The sequence below is a fragment of the Manis pentadactyla genome, chromosome 3 (assembly GCF_030020395.1).
Source record: "Manis pentadactyla isolate mManPen7 chromosome 3, mManPen7.hap1, whole genome shotgun sequence".
In the NCBI taxonomy this organism is placed as follows: domain Eukaryota; kingdom Metazoa; phylum Chordata; class Mammalia; order Pholidota; family Manidae; genus Manis; species Manis pentadactyla.
Genome location: NC_080021.1, coordinates 207,854,275 through 207,872,876, shown reverse-complemented (window position 1 = coordinate 207,872,876; position 18,602 = coordinate 207,854,275). Strand labels below are relative to the sequence as shown.

At 44.6% G+C, this 18,602-nt stretch overlaps 2 long non-coding RNA genes across 2 annotated transcripts; one reads left to right on the top strand and one right to left on the bottom strand.

Annotated features, from left to right (window-relative positions):
- Positions 1-1,092: 1,092 nt before the first annotated feature.
- On the bottom strand, positions 1,093-11,102 carry LOC130683033 (uncharacterized). The gene is made up of 3 exons (XR_008996621.1): positions 10,512-11,102; positions 8,153-8,283; positions 1,093-7,620 (listed from the first exon to the last, which is right to left on the bottom strand). It is a non-coding gene; the product is annotated as an uncharacterized LOC130683033 (long non-coding RNA).
- LOC118927378 (uncharacterized) lies at positions 7,713-16,718 on the top strand. The gene is made up of 3 exons (XR_005030807.2): positions 7,713-8,251; positions 12,464-12,513; positions 15,651-16,718. It is a non-coding gene; the product is annotated as an uncharacterized LOC118927378 (long non-coding RNA).
- The last annotated feature ends 1,884 nt before the right edge of the window (positions 16,719-18,602 follow it).

Sequence of the window (18,602 nt, the reverse complement as noted above, 5' to 3'; positions counted from 1 at the left end):
ATTGAGGTGTAGCCATACAATGGAATACTACTCAACAATAAAAAGGAAAAGCCATTCACATGTGCAATAACGTAGATGAACTCAAACATTACTATGCTGGTGAAATGAGCATACACCAAAGAATGCAAACTCTGATTCTATTTATACAAAACTCTCTTTAAAACTAATTTCTAGTGACAGAAAGCAGGTGGATAGTTGTCTGGAGATGGAGGTGGAGTTAGGGATGGTTTACAAGACGCAGGTGGAACCTTTGTGGGTGATGAAGATCTTCATTAAGTTCATTATAGTGGTGGCTTCATAGCTGAATACTTATGTCAAAATTCGTCAGACTGAACACCTTAGATAGTGCAGCTTATTGTATGTTAATTATTCCTTGTTAAAGTTGTAATAAATGACTTCTTGCTTTATATTTAATGCCTTATTTTCCTGAGTATACTTACCATGCATATTCTTGGCCAGTCTATTCCGCTCGTTTTGCTTCAGGTGATAAATGTTTTTCGTCCTTTTGCTGTGGTTGGGCTTCTCAGGGGGCTAATTAGCTTGGCCTGTGAGCGCATGTTCCCCCCAGGGCACCAGCAGCCCCACAAGAGTAGTGTTTGGGGGCAGGGCTGAGGACCCACTCTAGTCTGGGTCCCTCCCACTGGGTTTAAGGAGAGAGCAGGGGATCAGTCCCGGGTCGCAGAACCTCGGGTCCCTCCAGAATCACCCTTGACCGCTCTGGCTTAGTGCCACCTTCCTAGGCGGGATTATCCCTCTGGTCCTGCCTCTGGCCTTGAATCCGCGGTAAGCAGCCGCAGCGGGAGGCGGCAGTCTCTGGGGTGTGACCTCTCGCTCTATTTCTTTTTTTTTCCCATGGGGGCCTTTTGCTTTCCTGACGGGCTCACCCCTGTGGCCTGCCCATGCCACGGCTTCTAACGGTTTCTGATAGGGAAGAACAGGCACCCCAAGAGAACACCTGGGAGGTGGGAGCCGACCTTAAAGGCCCTTCCCTCGGCCTGTTCTCTTTCGGCTCCGCCGTCGGCCCTCCTCCCGGATGTCCCGGATGCAGGTGCCCCTCCTCGCTCCCAGGGGCGCACACCAGTTCCAGACAGTCGTCTCATGGCCCACAGGCCTCTTCTTGTATTTGGTTTTGCAAGGTTCTCAGCTCCATCCTTCCTCATCACTTTAATAATTTCTCCAGAATGGATTTTGAGGGAGAGAGCGAGAACCCGATGTTACTCTACCATTGTCATAGGGACCCCATAATTTTTTATCTGATTCAAAACCATTTGATATTCTTTGAAGAGAGGTAGTTTAGAGCTGAAGAATAGGTTCTGAACATAAGAGAACTCTAAAAACGAGAACCACAGAAAAGTGGAATATCATTTGCTGATTCAAGAGCCAGAAAAATGACTTGTAGATATCTTTGAACAAATACTTTAGGATTATATCCATTTGAGTTAGCATTTTGCGAATGTGAATGACTGACATTACCCTGTTCTGAGTAATGGGAGAATTGAAATTTAAAGAATCCCAAATAAGTTAAATTGTTATCTAACTAGTACATTACATTTAACAAATCCCACTTGCCTGGCAGCACGTACCCCAGATGAAATTATATATCTATCAGTTTTCTTATTTACTATCTGTTTTATCCTGTTATGAGGTGGGGGGATCTCCTATCCCAGCACCCGGGATGATATAATAGTACAGAGTAGGCCCTCCGTAAGTAATTGCTAAACAAATGAATACTGCCTGGTGCATTGCTCATCTATCAGTTATCTATTGCTGTGTGATATCCTACTTTGAAACTCAGTGGCGTAAAACAACAATGATCTATTATTTTTCTCAATTCAGTGGGTCGACTGGGTCTGTGGGGCTCACACAGGTAGCTGTCGTCAGCTAGTGGCTGGTGTGGGGGATTCATGGTCTCAGGTGACCTCCCGCACACGTCTGAGACTTCAGCGGGGCAGCTGCGCCTCCCCATGGCCTTCCAACCTGGATTTCTGTTCGTGATGACAGGAGCCTTCCAAAGGGCAAAGGTAGAAACAGAGCAGCCTTGAGGTCGAGGCTCTGGGACTTCACAAGTCATTTCCTCCACGTTCTCCTGGTCAGAGCAAGTCATGAAGCCAGTGCAGAATCAAGGGCTGGGGAAATAGACTTTGCCTTTTGATGGGAGAAGCTGCAAACTATTATGACGCTGCTTTTCCACCATTGCTCTAAAGCAGCTTTCCTAGTTTTTAAACAGCAGAAGAGTAACAGGGCATCACCCACCATTGTCCGGCCCAGTGCCTGGCAGCTGGCAGGCCCTCGCTGTTGGCTCAGTGAGTGAATGCCTGCCGGGGCTGGCTCCACTCCCTGCAACCATGTGCTGCTTTTCTAGGTACATTTGCCTACACCGCCCCCTAGTGGAATGTGGGGTTTGGGGGTCTGGGGCTATTTCTTTCTTGGACAATTGAACTGTAGGATTCCAGGTTACAGATTAGGGCAATGGTTCCAAACTTGAGCAGAGGTACGAAGTATACAGAGATCTTACTAAAAATAACCAGTTTCAAAATAAATCTAACCACTGACTAAAAAAACAAGAAGAATGGAAGATTCTTGGACCCCATCCCAGTAAATTCATTAAGTCTGGATAGGTCCAAATTCATTATATGTAGGCTTTGTGATAAGTGGGTGTTGGAGGGTGAAGCTGCCATATGGGAAACTGGACCTCAGGTTTTAGGGCAAAGAGACTTGCATTGGAAAACAGTTCTGCCACTGGCTGTATAACCTTGGGAAATTCACTTGACCTCTCTGATTCTCATTTCTCTCATCTGTAAAGTGGGTTTAATGATAGCTGTCTCATAGGGTGGTTGTGACACTAGAAATAGTACCTCATTACAGTGCATAGCAGTTAACCCACTCAATAAGCAGGGATTAATGATGGGTCCTGGTTTAATGTGGTCGGATTCTGCATGCCTAATTCAATGCCTTAAATGACCCCTTTGTTATAAAAGTAACATGTTCATTGCAAACATTTTGAAAAATACTAAAAAGAATAAATAAGGAAGTAAAAATCACCACTAATACCACTCCCCCACAAGAACCACTTTTAACATTTCGGCGCATATTCCTCAAATCCTTTTTTTATATGTTTGGATAATTTTTACAAATTTGAAATAAAAAATTGGAATCAGAACTGTTTTGCAATACACTTCTCTCACTATATTATCAGAATTTCCATATTATTAATATTCTTCAAAAGTATGATTCTAATGGCTGTGTAGTAGTTTATCCTATGAATGGATGGATCATGGTTTATTTAAACAATTTCTTGCTTGGTTCCATTTTTTAGCCTTATAAATAAGGCTTTGATGGCTAGCCTTTTTATTAGATCTGTTCTTTCTGAATTTTCCCTTTTAGGTTAAATTTGTAAAGCCTTTGAGATATATCACCAAATTGGCCTCCAGTCACCAAATTGGCCTCCAAAAGAGTTACACAAGTTTACATCCTTGTTCATAACCTTTGAGAGTGACTGTTTCTCCATTAGCTCCCCATGGTTGGCTACTGTCACTTAAAAAAATCGACCAATGCTGCAGAAGCAAAATAGTGTATTATTGATTTAATAGGGTATTATTTTCATCATATTGTTTTATTCTGGTAGAATGTTTAATCGTATATACACTATTTTTACAACTTTGCGAAAATACATGTACACATCAGGTATGGGAGGAACCGTGGAGAAACGGCAGTAGTTATGTGATGGGAGTGTGATATAATTATGTTGCTACCTACAGTTTCTTTTTAATAAAAAAAAGTCTTGGTGGCAAATGGCTACTGGCTACCCCAAATTCCTCCTCTGCCTCTTCCTAGGCTGAGTAGAAACTACATTTCCTAGCCTCCCTTGTGGCTGGATGTAGCCATGTGGTTAAATTTGGACTAAAAGGATATACAAGGAAGTGATGTGCACACTTTCTGGATCGTCCTAACTTAAGCTCTTTATCTAAGCTGTAGTTTCTTTCCTCTCTCCCAGGAGTAGCAACCCAGCTTTAATTAAGCAAATGATGACACCCCAGGGGATGGTAGAGCAACGGGTACCTATTCATCAGAGACTCCTCACCAACCTAGCCTGGCTGTTCAGTTTTTGATGAGAGACATTAGCTGATGCTTGGGCCACTATACTTGAGAGTGTCTTTGTTATGGTAGCTTAGCTGTGACTGTAATAATACAGCCTCAAACTTCTAAGACGGGGGGCATTTTGGAAACCATTTCACCGTTTCTGGAGCTACTTAGAGGCTGGTAGCAGAGTACTTGAAAACCACTGTGCCCTGTACAGAAGATCACAAATTATGGGCCTTTTATATTCCTTCATATAAACTTTGATTTAACAAAATTATATATTTAGTATATTTTGAGTTTAGAATGCTTAGAAATAATACACATAATCTTATTATTTATTATAACATATAGCTTATATTTAAAAAAACAATCAATGTAATTTAAGTATAGTAATATAACCCAACACAAAAATCAGGACCACAAGCATACAACCAACAGCATCCACTGGGGGCTAATTTTTTTCCTGTTAACATACTAAAGGTTGCATGTTCATCATTGGTTGTGTTACGTTGCATATTCTTAATGGCAATGATGGTATTGTACATGATTATGACGATGGAAGGCATGCATTAAAAATAAGTTTGCATGGCTGGTTCAGTTGAATGCATTCCCGACTGCTGCCCTTGAACGTATTTGCAGTCACTCCTCTGGGAAGTAAGTATCAGGCTGCACTCGAAGACATCATGGTTGGTCCTGGATGCTGAATGCTGGCGAGAGACCAGCACAGCACACAGGAAGTTCAGACAGTACCCATCACAACAGGTCACCCATGACCTTCGTGAATGACTTGATCCTCAAACCCCAAGATGACCTTGGTCTTTGATTCTTATCATGGTTACACAGCCCAGCTACAACCTGCCCTCTGGTGACCTAAGGGGCTAGAACCTCCAAAAGCTAGGAGGGAAAGCAGTGTGACTGGTGCTCCCTGTCTGCTCAGGAGAAGGGCCTCCCCTCCTGTGATGGGTCCTGTCTCAGCACCCTCAGCAGTGCAGGGCAGCAGGGGGCCCCAGCCTGCTCCTTAGAGAGGGAGCCCAGCCCTGTTCATCATGTGGATGTGGCAGAGATGGGAAGCTGGGGGCCCGAAGGCCTGGCCGAGCTTCTCAGCCTCACTTGTTACTATTGTGAGAACTAGAGCAGGCGAGTGAGGTCATTTTGCATTTTGTTGCATTTTTTTCATTTAAGGTCATCATTAGCAAGTTACTCACTGCTACATTGCCTTCATAATTGTCATTTTTTTAAACTGACTGTACAGTGTTTCATCAAATACTAGAAGTTAATTAGCTCCCTATTGTGGTCTCTTTAAGTAGTTCCAGTTTTATGTTTCTGTGAATATTGCTGCAATTAATATCTTAGTCAGTATAGCTTTTGGCTTCGGTTAGATAATATCCTCAGGAAAAGGGCAAGTTTTGACTACCTCTTATGAAAAGTTGCAGGATGTTGTGGCAACATTTTTGCATTAACATTTTCATTAGCCATAAATGGGAAAGATCAGAACTATCCTTCAGTAGGACATGCTTACATAAATTATGCTATCGCCAATCAGTAGAAGCTATACAACCATTAGAAAGAATGAGGATTATTCCTAATAGCAAAAAAAGTAGAAACAATCCAGATGTTCATCAGCTAGTAAATAAATAAAATGTGGTGTTATGTCCATACAACAGCATATCAGTCATAATGAAATCCTGATACGTGCTACAATGTGGATGAACTCTGACATTATGCTAAGTGTAAGGCCAGACACAAAAAGCCTCATACAATGTGATTCTATTTATATATAATGTCCAGAATAGGCAAATCCAGAGAGACAGAAAATAAGATAAGTAGTTAATCAGGGGCTGATGGTGGAGAATGAAGAATGATTGCTAATGGGTACAAGGTCTCTTTTTGGAATGATGAAATTGTTCTGAAATTAGTAGTGATGGTTGCATAACCTAGTGAAAACAATCTAAAATACAAGGGACTAAGATACTAAAAACCACTGAATTGTATACTCTAAAAGGGTGAGCTTAATGTATGTGAACTATATCTTGATAAAAACAGTAACGAGGAAGATCTACATTGACATGATCTGTTATTCATTGAGAAAAGCAAAGTGCAGAGCAGTATCTAAAATACACCATTTGAGTGAAAGTCTAGTTTTCTTTCCTAAGTGGTTGAGATTTTGAGGGTTCCCCAGGAATAGGTCAGTCGTGCCCTTACTCCAGAATAAGTTCAGGTGTGAGAGCAGCCTGTGTTCCTGACAGCAGAGGACCTGCCGTGTGCTGAGCACTTGTACATAACATATAACTACTCCCATCCTTTCCGATAACAAAACTGGGACATGGGAGGCAGGTGGCTTGCCAAGGTCATACAGTAAGGAAAGTGGCTCCACCAGGTATGAAACCCAAGCCCGTGAAACTGGAGAAGGTGAATCAGAGGCTTGGGTACCTGGAGGCAATCCTCATCTTCGGTTGTTCCCAGTGGGGCATGGGGCATGGGGCATGGGGGCTGCTTTGCTTCAGGGAGCAGAGCTTACAGGAATGCTGGTTTATGAATTTATGCTGAAAAGTGTTTATGTTCCCTTATTTGAGGACAATAGAAAGGAGATTTTAGAGTCATCTTGCTCCAAGCTAGTCCCTTATTGCTTGATGGGAATATTTCGATAGTTTCTGCCTAGGCCTCTCATGTTGGCTGACCATTCCAGGCTCCTTACAAAGCTGTTCTTGCTGTTGTTTCTAATTAGAAACTGTTCTGCCCACTGGCCACTCAACAAACTCCTACTTACTTGTCAAAACCCTGCTCATATAGCCCTTCTGTTGCTTTCTCCTTAACAACACCATTTATAGATGCCCCTACTAGTGTCTTTATAATAATACTAGTAATATTAATACTACTAGTTATCATTTAGTGAGCCCCCATTACATGCTAGGCAATTTTAAGTATTGATGTACTTGTTGCTTTTAATTCTCATGGAAATTGTGCAACAAAAATATAATTATTTACATTTCTTTCAGATGAAGAAACACCCTAGCAAGGTTAGGAAATTTGCCCGAAGTCGCACAACCAGGATGTGAAGAAACAGGTCTTTCTGACTCCAAAGTCCATACTTTCCCCTTACAACACATCCCCTCTCATGCACCAATTACCTGGAATTGCAAGTGCTGCGTATCCCTGCCTCCTTGCTCTGAGAGCCATAAAAGGCAGGGAGTGGCTCTGGTTTCAGGACTGTGAGCCTGCTGACCAGGATGGGCTCTGCTCCCAAGTTCCTAAGGATTCTAAAGTTTAATAGGAGTGAATCATTCCATGTGCAGGGACCCAGCCTGGAAAGTAAAAGCAGTGTGTTTGTCCTATCTCTGCAGAAGGGACAAGCCTGCTATCTCTCCTAGAAAGGCGATAAAGGGGCAGGTCTCGCCTCCTTGAGGATCTGCAGATGTTTCCTGAGGTATGCGAGCATTTCTGCTTCTCGCCAGTTCATCTGAGCTTCTGGGAAAGCTGGCTTCATGGGTCTGCTGGTGTCAATGTCAACAGCCAACTCTAGCCAACTCTCTGGAAATTGACCTGAAACACTAATGCCAAAAGAGGCCAGTGGAGGATGGAGGCCCCACTGACAGCTTTTTGGATTCTTGATGAAGCCCCAGAAGGAGCTTCTCTGTGGAGATGGCAGGACCTCGTGGTTGAGACTGCTTGCTTTGCAGTAGGCTCTAGTTTTGAAAACAATTTCCACCACTTGCTAAATCTGTGGCCTTGGGGCAAGTTTCTCAACCTTTCTAAACCTCAATTACTTCATTTTGGACCAGGAAATTTGTCTTTTTTACCAAAGTTATGGATAAAAAAAAAGATAATGCATATAAGCCCCTTACCACCAAGCCTAGCACAGAGCCTCGCACATGCAACAGTGACACTAATGATGTAAACAATAATAATCGTTATTAAACTAACCATAGATTTTTGTTGTTTGCAGCTAAGAACTCTGACTGATAACAGTTAATGTTCCTAGTTGGAGGGACAGAGCAATTTTCCAGAAGGACAGGCCACTTTGGCCGGATGGGTGGTTCCCCCTGGCCCAGGACAGTGCTGTCCAAGAACGTACCCTCCCTTCTTCTGGGGTGAGCGTGTTCCTCCTCTGGATCCCAGCTCCTGGAGTAACCTGAGAAGGGCAAGGCCTGGTCAAGGCTTTTCTGAATCCCAGGTAACAAATGATCGTTTTTCTGTCCCAACCACCTAACACAGGATTGAACAATTAGCAGTTATTAAAATCATGCATTACTTTTTGAATAAAGTGAATAATGATTTTGTATTAAACAATATTTAAAAGTTAGCATTTTCACAAGGATTTTTAAATTTCTATATCTAAGCACACAAATACCCACAAAAAAGATGGAGGATGGAGGGAGATGGGCCTTACTTAAATTGTCTTTAGATCTTTCTTGAGCTCTTCCAGTTTTCATCTACAGGCCTCCAGGGAAGACACTGATGGACTTGTGCAGTTTGGGTTTCTAATAGCATCCCTGGACATATCTATCATTTTCAAGCTTGTCATACTATCCCTTCAAGTAGATGGGACAGAGTGTGTTCACCCGCCTGTCTTTTTGGCACCTTGGTAGCTCCACCTTTCTGCTATTGTATATAATGCTATCAACCTTTATTAAAACAAGCATCGTGGGAAGTATTTCCTTAGGACAAATTCCTGGGAGCCGACTAAGGAACCAGAGGGTAGGAATAGGTTTTCTTGGCCTTGTTACGTAAGGTTAGATCATTCCTGAAGAAAGATAAAACCAGCTCACAGAAATTGCCCATGTCTCTCTTGGTCTGCAATGGGAAAGAAATACAGCAGCAGAGCCAAGGTGAAGACAATTTGCTGAACCCCACAGAATTTTCTGGAAGGGGCTGGACTTTTCCATGAGAACATCCTCAACTGATATCCCGGTCCTTTGACTGTTGGCTTACTCAGGCTGCCCCACCCTCCTCAGCCACCTCCACAGGAATTGCATACTGGAAGTTAGTACAGAGCTGAGCGCTCTCTAGAATCTCTCATGAATTCCCAAGAGTCAAGTGGCTGTTGTGGGTGGAAGTAAGTAGGCAACATAGGCAACCTGGTGAACATAGGCAACATAGCCTGGTGGAGGGAGCCCCGCACTAACCCCAGAGGTAGAAGACCAGGCTCCAGGCTGGGCCCTGCCACCAACCTGCGGACTCCCGCCTGCGCCCACCGGCTGGCAGATTACTGAAATGGCACCATTTAAGGTGCATCCCTTTGACTCAGGACTTTGACTCCTGATAAAACACAGGGCTCCCAGGAGAGGGCACTGGGCCATTTATACCCTGGGGCAGACGATATTATCACTGGCTCTTGGGACAGGCCTGAGGGGGGGAAGAGCGGGAAGAGCCCAGGAAGGCACTGAAAGCAAGGGTAGGAGCCCCTTGGAGGAGAGGAAGCTCGGAGTCTAGCCTCGCACAAATGCTCTTCAAACCTAGGCTTCCTTTTCTAGTTTCCTCTGACTTGGGGGGCTCCCCCACTAGGGCCTCCCACAGACAAGCCCTCTCCAGGATGCTTGGCGAAGACAGACGCCCGGCATGGGGGGTTCCTGTTGGATTTGAGAACCCAGCAGGTTCAGAGGAGCCACCCCCATGCCTCTGTCCCAGCCACGTGTGTGTGGGCACCTGGCCTTCCCAGGTGTCATCACCGTGAGGCTGTGATTTCTGCTTTGCTGTGGCTCTGCTCCTCTGGAAGCACAATCGCCACCTCCGCCGAGCACAGTGCAGCAGGCTGTGGCACACCCCATGCCCTCCTCTCAGATCTGGCATCCTTCCCCCTTCCCTTCACTGACTGGGTTCTACCCATCCTGGCTTTTCTCTTCCTCAGACCCAAGGGCCAGCTTTGCACATGCCGTGCCCTCTCCTTGGATCTCCCACGCTGGCCTCCCTGTCCTCACTCAGGCCTCAGCTCCCGGGGCGCCTCAGGAGGTCACACTGCCTCTGCGTCACTTTCTATCCCATTCTCAGCCTGTGTTTCCTTCTTAACACTGTCATTTCCTGACATGATCTCATTTATTTATCCAGATACTGTCCAACTCCCTAACCAGAAAGTAGGCTCCATGAGGGCGATGCCCTCTCTCTGCCCAAGAGCCAAGGACAGTACTGGCGCATACAGGGGAACCACCCGAGGTGCCAGGCAGAGCTGCCCGCATCTTCATCATTCGCTTTGATCACTTTTCTCCTAAGTGGGATTTGCAGGGGCGAAGGCCCTGGCTGGGCTGCGTGCAGACGGGGTTCCTGTCTAACTCAGCGGCGTCACTGATGGTGTGACCTGGGCCACCTCCTACCCGAGTCGGCAGAAAGAGCAGACTGGACTCAGTGGGCAGAAGCTCACAGAGACAGACTCTAGTTCGATATAAAAGGAACTTTTGAACAAAGCTGACGGGAGACAGCAGGTTAACACTACCGCTTACCTGGGCTCACTCTACACCTCGTACTTCCCTCCACGGCCCACTCACCACCTCTGCCTCCACGGGGTCTGCCTGCCAACCTGCAAGCTTGTCGGGCTCACTGGTTCTTGGAACTGCTTCCCAGCCCAGGTGCTGGGGACTCCGCCTGGCAGACGGAGCTGGAGCAGGTGATCTCTGTGGGCCATTTCGTCTCCAGTTTCAGGAGCTTGCTGAGAGCAGTTTATTTCTGTGCACTGTGGAGTCTTCAGGGTGAAGAGAGTGACAGATGGGGTTAAGACACTAATGGGGTGCCAGGCTAAAGCTCGGTGACCCACAGTGCCAGGACACCAGTTAGCGACCACACCTGCCTCACCTGCTGTTTGCTTTGCACTGACAGCCGATCCTATGAATTGGGAATGCAGCACCTAGCAGAAATACAAGTTCCGGGCCTGGTTCTGCTGCCAATTCCTGTGTGAGCTTGACTAGCTCCTTTCCTTCTATGAGCTGTGGTGTTTCTGGAAAAACGACAATGTTCAGATTAGACCCAGTTGCTTTTCAATGCCCCATCTTCTAACCCAGGATTCTACCAGTGAGCCTCGGATGTGAAGACCAGTGCTCGCCCGGGGCTCCAGCTCCTCAGCAGGTCGTCCTTCTTAGCTGACAAGCCAGCAAGGAACCAAGACCCCTGACCGCTGTCATCAGCAGCTCAAGTCTCGCAGAGAGTCTGTGTTTATTCATAGCTCCAGGTGGACAGATGACATCAGTATGTGATCAGCCTGGGGACAGAGCCCGGGACATCTATCAGGAGAGAGAGGAGCTGGATCCAGTGCAGAGTCGCCGAGGCTGTCCCACCAGCGCCCCTCACGGGTCTGTTCACCCAGCGGTCAGGAGACGGCTCCGAGCCGCTGTCTCTGATAGTGTAGAGACTCCTTAGAGAGCATTTATGCCGAGGCCACCGTGGTGTGCAGCCCCGGGCAGTCTTCCTTATGTTATGGAGGCAGTGTCGTGAAAGGGAGCCTTGTCGTGATGCCCAGCTTTTCAGGATGCTCTGTAGTTTCACTCTGCTTTCCTGAAACTCCTCTGAACTCATCTTAAACTTAACCTCACAGGAAGAACAGGGAAGTCTAACAGCGAGTTCCTGGGGCCATTCTCTGCCCTGAGCCAGCTCTCTTTCACTCTGTAGGGTTCCTGCAGAAAGGAGAGGCTCAGAAGCCCAAGAGTTGAGTAAGCATTTCCCAAGCACCTTTGAGCTAACTCCAGGCTGGGAGCTGGAGATTAAAACTGAAACCTTAACTTTTTACTGCTCTGTGCAATATACATACCTACACAAATCCTGGGCGCAGGTTCTCAAAGGAACAGGCTTTTCATGGGGCATTAATCTTTTAGGTCACCGGGAAAAGGACTGATGTACTGGCTTCAGGAAATATACTTTTCATGTTCAGAAAATAGAAAAATACTCAAGTATATAAAGTGAAGCAGACGCAGCCCTGCTCTGAAGGAGTTTGGATAAACCCTTTCCCCTCTCTGGGCCCCCATTCTGCAAAATAGGGCTATGATCTCTGTTGAGGGTTGAAAATAAAAGGATGCTTAGTTAAATTTGAATTTTGGGTAAATAATGAATAATGTTTTAGTGTAAGTATGTCTTGTGCAATATTTGGGGCATCCTTATACTAAAAGTATTCATTGTTTATCTGAAATTCAAATTTTACTGGCATCTTGCATTTTATCTGGCGATCCTACCCCTGTCCAAAGTAGTCAAAAAATTTTATGGGGTGCAAAATGAATAACATGTGATTTAATAATGTATGAAATTGCTTTACAGTTTACAAAGCTCTGTGTCAGCAAGAAGGGTCTGGATTGTTGTTGCTTGGATGGAAAGGGTCTCTTGCAGGCCTGTGAGTGTCTTCTCACTTTGAAGATCTCAAGACATGAGAAAAATTCAAAGCTGCATCTCCAGTGAACACATTTTATTCTAGGGCAGTGGACCCCAAGCCAATGGCAGAAGACAGAGCCTGCAGCAGCACAGGTGAGAAAGCCCCAAGAGTTTTGATTTGCAGAAAACTCAAACAGGACCCCAGAGAATATAAATAGCTCCTGCATCTTCTGACTGCATCCTCGGAAGCATAGCGTCTAAAATGCTGTCTGTGCTGCTCAAACTCCCCATGAAGCTTTAAAAGGGACAGGAGTGGGCTGGATTTAAGGGGACAGGATAACTGTGTCCTGCCAGGGACAGAAGGAATGAGAGGTTTGACGTGGGGATCTGTGGACTCAGGAGCCATAAGCTATTGGCTTCCCATTCACTGTAGGTCCTACTTTCTGGAAGGTGCACCTCCCATCCACAGTGGCAGTTTGCTTAGGTAAAGGGCCCCAAGCAGGCATTCCTTTTTTTGTCCAGTTGAGAAGCAGAGCACCAATAGTAGCAGCAATTGTCCAAAATGTGAAGGCTGGAAAGGCCTTAGAATTCCAGTCCTCCCTCCTACCAGCTTCCCGTGGAGAAGACCAGACAGGAAGAGGGCCTCACCAGAAACTAACAGGCTAGGGGCAGAACGAGGACTGGGACGCACACCTGCTGCTTCCCAGCTCGGAGGGACGCATGTCGGCCCATCCTCTCCTGAGAGTCCTTCTGCTCGGCCACCAGCCCCCCAGGCAGCCTCTGTCCTCCAAGGCCAGTGACCACGGCTCCTGCTGAGAAACCTGTTTCTCACAGAGGGGAGGGAAGGCAGATATTTAATAACAGTGATGATAATCAGCTTGAGGCAGTACTTTATAGCTCGCGAAATACTTGCATGCCTTTTATCTCACCTTCCATCGGCTTCTACCTCCATACACCCTATACTTAGTGTGCTTGTCAGCCCCTCTCCCACGGGGAGGCAGTTTGGGGTGGTGGTTAGCGCATGACATCTAGAGCCAAACTTCATGAGCTGATGCCCGGCTGAGACTGTGTGGCCCTGGAAAATTCTGTAACAGAGGTTAACTGCATCTCAGCTTCCTCATCCATAACGCAGAGATCATAATGATACCCTCTGCCTCCCAGAGCTCTTATGTGAGGATTCAATGAGGGAATTTGTGCTGAAAGCAATACCTAGCACATTGTTAGGGCTGCACGAATATCGGCTACCACCACTATTACTGTTATTGTTATTATTATATTAGAACTTTGTCCACTGACCCCAAAGCCCTTCTCCTCCTAATTCCTGCTCCTCCTTCAAGAGTCAGCTCAAATTCCCCTCCCTCCCCCTCCCCCAGGAATATTTCTGTGATCCTTTTCTCTCAGTAGAGTTAGATGTTCTCTAACATTTGTTGTATTTATTTAAATGCATAAATGTGCCTACTTTCTGGCCTATCTCCCTGAATAAGCTGTGATCTTCATCCCCATCTTTATCTGCAACACCAAGCATAGAGGCAGGCAGATACATGTGTCTAAATGATGTTTGTTGAATGAATGAGCGACCCCATTGATTCCTCAATCTAGAAATTGTTCTTGATTTCTTTCAATCCCTCACCCCACATCCAACCTCATAGCAAGTCTTGACAATTCCACATCTAAAAATCAATCCTGAATCAGCCTGCAGGCTGGTCCAGGCCACCATCTTCTCCCACCCAGACATCAGCCTTCTTGCTGGTTTCCATGCTCCTGCCCTTGGCACACTGTGACCCACCTTCATCCCCCTCCAAGCTCTCCCTTGGCTTCCCCTGGCTCTTAGAAGAAAACCCAGTCTACTTACAGGGCTACAGAGCTCTGCAGGTCTAATTTCCACCTTATCTAGCACCACTCTCTCCCTGGCTTCCGACGCCTCCTTCCGGCTCCCTCCCCACCTGTTTACACTTGCTCTTCCTTCTGGGTTTTGCAGCACCAGCTCCTTTGATTCCAGGTTGAAGGTTACATCCTCAGAGAGGCTTTCCCTGAGCACCCCAAGGGGATGACTTCCAGTTCTACCACACCCTTTTCATCACCTTCGTAACACTTATCAAATCTGTAAATACCTTGCTTATTTACCTGTTTATTTGTTAATTGGTTATCTCACTTGCTCCTTTATAGGCACCAGGACGGCAGGGTACCATTTTGTTTTGTTTTTTTGTTGTTGTTTCTTGTGCACTAGGTTATCTCTAGGTCAGTGTTTAATGCACTTCTGTTGAATGAATGAATGAATGAATGAACCCTCCTAGCAACACCATGAGTAGACCAGGCTTTATATGCTCACTTTACAGATGGCAAAACTGAACCATAGAGAGGTTGATTCTTGCTTTAGGTAACAGAGGCTGGAACTAGTACAGCCAGGCACAGTAGATCATGGACTTTCCCCACTAGACTATTTCACCTTGAAGGGAGATAGACTGCATGGGGAAACCAGCTTGGCTGATTCATAGGCTAATTCTCCTACATGGGACTGGACCGCAGCGATTCCAATGTTCCCATCTCTAAAGAAGTAATTCTGCCTGTATGTAGCTAAGGATTACACCCCATTCCAAATTCTGGGCTGCACTTGAGGCATTATACACACCCAATAAACACCCAGCAATCACAGGGAAAGTTCAATGATGGTTTGAGAAAGGAAATTAGACCCACAGGCCTGAGAGCAGGCTTGATCTCCCAGGACCCTCTTCAGAGCTGTTCTAATTTAGGCCTGATGGAATGGGAAAGATGTTGTTTCTAGTTCCCTTACACTAATGTGGCCTAATTTGGAAGATTTTGCCATTGCTGAGGTCGTGACTGCTGCCTGAGAGCAGACCCTGATTGTTGTCATTTAAAATACTGCCTTGGCCATCGATAAAGAGCTGGTGGCAGGACACCATTTCTGTGACTCCAGGAGGAAAGTTCCTGAAAATAGAAAGACCCTAGTGACATAAAGAGCCCTGGCTCACAAGTCAGAAGGGCAGTGCTGTGGGTGGGAAGGCCTTGGGGTTTCTAGCTAGCAGACTCTGGAACCCTTACTAGCTCTGGCTTCCCTCTCTTTAAGGAATGATTTGGGTCTGATGGTGGCCCAAAAGTCAGAGGGCTTGGATCTGACCCCAGCTCTGTTACAAATGTGCAGTGAGGGACCTTGTGGAGGCCCGTTCCTTCTCTGGATCTTGGTTTATCATCTGTACAAGGACAGGTTTGGGCCGGCTCATCCCTAAGTCCCCTTCCAGCTCTGATAGTCACTCTTTCTGTGACTTTTTCAGGAAAACATTTGCTCCTCCAAGACAGGGTTTCCTAATCATCCAGCCTTCAGAAGCCAGTATGAAATTGACATGACTTCCTCAAAACAGTTCAACAGAGAACATCTTAGTCCTAAAGCCTAGATTTCTCAGGGACATCTGAGCAGTCAAGTGTCCACTCCTGCCACTCTCCCAGCCCCAGATGCTGGACACACATTCCAATGAAGGGGACCCTGCAAGGGGACCAGGGTCATTAAGCAGGTCAGGGAGTCTGACTCCTTTGAGAGTCTAGAAGTTCTGGGCATTAAAACCCAAAGACATTGTACAAGGACATAGGCTTGACCCACTGTGTGAAAGGACAAAGTATAGGAAAATCGGGTATGTTCTAGTGTCTTTTGAGTGCTTATTGTGGGACAGGCTTTGGCTCAACACTTCATGTACATTGTTTTGTTTGACCTTGAGCCCTGTGAGATAGATCTTACGATCCTCATTCTACAGAGGAGGAAGTTGCGATAGAGAGCTAAAGTGACCTGTCCAAGGTTATACAGCTAGAAAAACTAGGACTGAGCCCAACACTGTTTACTATTACACTAATGTCTCCCCTACTGACAATAAGAAGTAAAGTTGAGGAAGTTCACTAAGCAGTAGTGGACATCACTCTGGACCTAAGGACTAAATATACAGCTATAAATCCTAGTTCTTCCAAGTATTAGCTTGGTGACCTTGGCCAAGTCATTTGACTTCTTTAAGAGACATAGACTGAGCTATAAAGAGGAACACCTCTACCTCTTGCGTAAAGGGATAATGTACATGAGGTGTTTAGCATCGATGCCTGACATATAATTAGTTCTTAGTAAATATTAGTTACTATTATTGTTATCACTATGACTACTACCACCATCATCCCACCAGGCTCAAGTGAGATAAAGACTGGAAAGCTCTGTGTGTTCTGCACCTGTCAGTAATCCCCTTTATTACAATTATAGCAACCTAAGGGAAGGAGTTATTTGTGAAGCTCTGGCCCCATTCCTCCCCCAAATGGTTCAAATTCTTTGCTCTACAGCCAACACTGATGACGAGCGAGGATTTGACTTGGTGCCCACTGTGAATGACGTCCTTCAGTAGATCTTCAAGAACTGCAGTGAATGCTTTCCTGAGCTTATTTTTAGCATCAGAAGGACTTTGAAGCAAGACTTCAACGTTGAGCTTCATTGTTTGGGGAAGGCACTTTGCAATTAATGTGTTTGCGACTTAGGACTTTCTCTCCTTCATCATCTTAAAAAGAGATACCGTGGAGGCAGATCAAGGACGTGGCTGGCAGATATATCTTTAGATCCACATGAGTTCCACTGTTGGTTATTCCTGATTATTGAATATGTGCTCACTGTAAAAAAAAAAAAAAATTGGCAAATGCAAAAAAGTGCAAAGGAGAAAAAAAATTAAATACCAATAATATAATCATTTAGAGACAAAGATTGTTAATGTTTTGATGTATTTCCTTTTGGCCTTTCATTTTATACATATATTCATATATTGTTTTACATAATTGGGATCATAGTATAAATAGTAATGTAACTTATTTCCTTTCATAAGACAATTTTTATAGAGCAGTTTTAAGTTCACAGCAAAATTGAGAGGGAAGTACAGAGATTTCCCATGTACCCCCTGCCTCCCCATTATCAATATCCCCTGCTAGAGTGGTACATTTGTTACAGGTAATGAACCTACATTGACACATCATATCACTCAAGGTCCATAGTTTACTTTATGGTTCACTTTTGGTATTGACCATTCTATGGGTTTAGAGAAATGTATAATAACATGTATCCATCATCACAATATCATTCAGAGTATTTCCATGGCCCTAAAAATCTTCTGTGCCCACCTAGTCATCTCCTCCCTCCCTCTTGCAAGCCCTGGCAACCAGTGATCTTTTTACTGTCTCCGTAGTTTTGCCTTTTTCAGAATGTGACATAGCTGGAATCGTACAGTACATAGGCTTCTCAGATTGGCTTCTTTCACTGAGTAATACACCTTTAAGATTCTTTCAGGTCTTGAGAGCTCATTTCTTTTTAGTACTGGATAACATTCTGTCTGGGTGTGCCATGGTTTATTTATCCACTCACCTACACAAGGACATCTTGGCTGTTTCTAAGTTTTGACAAGTATGAATAAAGCTGCTCTAAACAACCATGGGCAGGTTTGCGTGTGGACATAAGTTTTAGCTCTTTTGGGTAAATACCAAGAAGCACAATTTCTGGGTCATATAGTAAGAGTACATGTAGTATTACAAGAAACCACTAAACTGTCTTCCAAAGTGGCTGGCCATTTTGCTATCCCAACAGCAATGAATGAGAGGTCCTGTTTCTCCATATCCTCGTCAGCATTTGGTGTTGTCAGTGTCAGATTTTGGCTATTCTAAGAGGTATGTACTGGTAACCTATTTTTTCACAATTTTATATTGTAATACATTAATATAATTTCTTAAAGATGTTTAGTGCTCCAACAACTTAACCTATCCCTTATTGTTATTGGTTTAGAATTTAAAAATTTTTGCTGTTATCAATAACACTCTAATGAACATTGTTTACATTAATTTTTATTTACATCTGGTTATTTCCCTTGGACATATTCTTAAAAGTGGAAATAATAAGTCAAAGAGTACACATACTATTAAGATTTCCTGGAAAGGTTCTATCACTTGACATTGCTATCATCAGTGTGAGGCACTCCTTCACCAGCAATAAGTATTACGAGTTTTTAAAATTCTCACCAAATCAATAGGTTAAAAAAATGGTAAGCTATTGTCTCAACTTGCAAATCTGTGAAAACTAAGGTTGAATATATAGTATTTCATGTTTCTTAGCCATTTGCATTTCCCTTTCTGGGGACATTTCTATACATATTATGTATAACACAAAACATTTTCTATACATAAATAAACAAAATTTAAATTCCTATGTATATATAGAAACA